Here is a 3,485-nt window from a genome sequence, read left to right as displayed (position 1 = left end):
TAGGAATAAATTTGACCAAGGAAGTGAAAAACCTGTACCCATGTTCTTGGATTGCAAGAATTAATATAACAAAAATGTCTATACTACCCAAAGCAATCTACAGATTCAATGCAATCCTTATAAAAATTCCAATGGCATTTTTCACAGATATTTAAAAAACTCATAAAATTTATATGGAACCACAGAAAACCCTGAATAGCCAAAGTAATCCTAAGAAAGAAGAACAAAGCTATAGGCATCACATTTCCTGATTTCAAGCTACATTACAAAGCTATAGGAACCAGAATAGTATGCTACTGACATAAAAACAGGCACATAGAGTGGAATAGAGAGCAGATGACATGATTGTCTATGTAGGATTTTTATAGATACTCTTTATCAAGTTGAAGAAGTTCCCCTCTATTCCTGTTTACTGAGGGTTTTTATTATCAACTAGAGGCCCAGTGCACAAAATTTATGCACAGGTAGGGTCCATAGGCCTGGCTGGTGATCAGGGCCCATCGGGGCCTTCCAGCTGCCAGCTGGGGCCTCCCTTCGTTCTGCACCACTCCCTGGTCAGTGCATGTCATACTGAGCGGTCGAACTCCTTGTTCTGCACCGCCCCCTGGTGGTCAGTGCATGTCATACTGAGCAGTCGAACTCCCGTTCAGTCGAACTCCTGAGGGGACAATTTGCATATTAGCCTTTTATTATATAGGAAGAGGTTTGAATTTTGTTAAGTGCTTTTCTGCATCTATTGATATGGTTATGTATGTGACTTTTATTCTTTAGCCTTTGATGGGATTGATTACATGAATTGATTTTTGAATGTTAAACCAGCCTTACATACATGGGATAAATCTCACTTAGTTGGGGTATATAATTCTTTTTATACATTGTTGGATTTGATTTGCTATTTTGTCGTGGGTTTTTGCATTTTTTTATCTATGTTCATGAGAGATATTGGTCTGTAGTTTTCTTGTAATGTCTTTGTCTGGTCTTGATATTAGGGCAATGCTGGCCTCACAGAATGAGGTAGGAAGCATTCACTCTGTTTCTATCTTCTGAAAGAAATTATAGAGAATTGGTATACTCTCTTCCTTAAATGTTTAGAAAAATTCACCAGTCAACCCATCCGGGTCTGCCTGTACTTTCTGTTTTGGAAGGTTATTAATTATTGATTCAGTTACTCTAACAGATACAGACCTATTAAAAGTGTCTATTCTTAGGTGAGTTTTGGCAGATTATGTCTTTTGTGGAAATGATCCATTTCACCTAGGTTATCAAATTTGTGGGTATAGAGTTGTTCTTAGTATTTCCTTCTTATCTTTTTAATGTCCATGGGATCTATAGCAATGTCACCTCTTTTATTTCTGTTCTCTCTCTCTCTCTCTCTCTCTCTCTCTCTCTTTCTCTCTCATTTAGCCTGGCTAAATAAATTTTATTGATCTTTTCAAAGAATCAACTTTTGGTTTAGCTGATTTTCTCTATTGATTTCCTGTTTTAATTTTACTTGATTTCTGGTCTAATTTTTACTTCTTCTGCTTATTTTAGATGTAATTTGCTCTTCTGTTTCTAGTTTCTAAGGTAGATTTTAGATCTTTATTCTTTTCTAATATATGCATTCAATGCTATAAATTGCCCTCCAAACATTGCTTTCACTGCATTCCACAAATTTTGATGTTCTATTTTTATTTTCTTCTAGTTAAAACTATTTTAAAATTTATCTTGCAATTTCTTCTTTTACCCATGTGTTATTTAGAAGTATACAATTTAATCTCTAAGTATTTTGAAATTTCTAGCTATTTTGGAGTTATTGACTTCTAGTTTCATGTGAGCTTGAGCAAAATATATATTCTACTGCTATTGGATGAAGTAGTCTATAAATGTCCATTATATCCAGTTGTTTGATAATCGTTGTTCAGTGCAGTTGTGTCCTTACTGATTATCTTCCAGCTGTATCTGTCTATTATTGATAGACAGGTGTTGAAGTATCTATCTATTCTATATATATAAAAGCCTAAGCGATCGGCCGACCATTTGACCAGCCGACCAGTAGCTATGATGCGTACTGACCACCAGGGGGCAGATGCTCAATGCAGGAGCTGCCAAGCTGCAGTGACTTGGCAGCTGCAGTTCTTGGGTGACGCACCCAGAACCAGAGAGGAGGGAGCCCAATTCTGGGGTGCATCACCCAAGAACCGCCCTCTCACAATCTGGGACCCCTTGGGGGATGTTGAAGAGCTGGTTTCAGCCCAATCCCTACAGGCCAGGCCAAGGGACTCCACCGGTGCACGAATTCGGTCCAAACACAATAGTGGAGTCATCTGTTTCTCCTTGCTGTCAGAGTGCTTGCCTCGTGTATTTTGATGCTTTGCTGTTAGGCACATGTGACACAATAGATGTTTTATCTTCTTGGAGAATTGATTCTTTTATCATTATGTAATGCCCATCTTTATTCCTGATAACTTCCCTTGCTCTGAAGTCTGCTCTGTCTGAAATTAATAGAGCTCTTCTGTTGCCTTTGGATTGGTGTTAGCATGATATATCTTTCTCCATCCATTAATTTTTAATATTCACAAATGTTTACATTTAAAGTGAGTTTCTTGTAGATAACATATAGTTGGGTATTGGTTTTGATCAACTGTGACAATCTCTGTCTTTTACTAGTGTATTTTGACCATTGACATTTAAAGTGATTATTGATATAGTTGGATTATTACCTACTATATTTGTTGTTGCCTTCTATTGGTTGCCTTTTTTTTTTGGTTCAAACTTTTGTTTTTCACTTTTTTTTTCTCTTTTTGTGATTTTATTTTATTATTTTTTAAAATATATTTTATTGATTTTTTTTACAGAGAGGAAGGGAGAGGGATAGAGAGTTAGAAACATTGATGAGAGAGAAACATTGATCAGCTGCCTCCTGCACACTCCCCACTGGGTATGTGCCCACATCCAAGGTACATGCCCTTGACCAGAATCGAACCCAGGACCCTTGAGTCTGCAGGCCGACACACAACCAAGGTACATGCCCTTGACCGGAATTGAACCCGGGACCCTTCAGTCCATAGGCCAACGCTCTATCCATTGAGCCAAACCGGCCAGGGTTGTTTTTGTGATTTTAACTGAGCCTTTTATGTGATTCCATTTTCTCTCCTTTCTTAGTGTATCAGCTATCTTTTTTTGGGGGCGGGGTACTGTTTGTTTGTTTGTTTGTTTGTATTTATTTTATTTATGGTGGTTTCCCTAGAGTTTGCAGTATACATTTCCAACTAATCCAAGTCTACTTTCAAATAACACTATATTATTTCATGGGCAGTGTGAGTACCTTATAACAATAAAATAATTCTAGAAACCAAGATGGCGACATAGGTAAACACCGGAGTTTGCTGCCTCGAACAACCACTTCAAAAATACAACTAAAAGACAAAACAGACATCATCCAGAACCACAGGAAGGCTGGCTGAGTGGAAATTCTACAACTAGAAGGAAAGAGAAAAGCATAC

The sequence above is a fragment of the Myotis brandtii genome, unplaced genomic scaffold (genome assembly GCF_000412655.1).
Source record: "Myotis brandtii unplaced genomic scaffold, ASM41265v1 scaffold356, whole genome shotgun sequence".
NCBI classification, from domain to species: Eukaryota; Metazoa; Chordata; class Mammalia; order Chiroptera; family Vespertilionidae; genus Myotis; species Myotis brandtii.
This window is presented reverse-complemented; position numbering follows the sequence as displayed.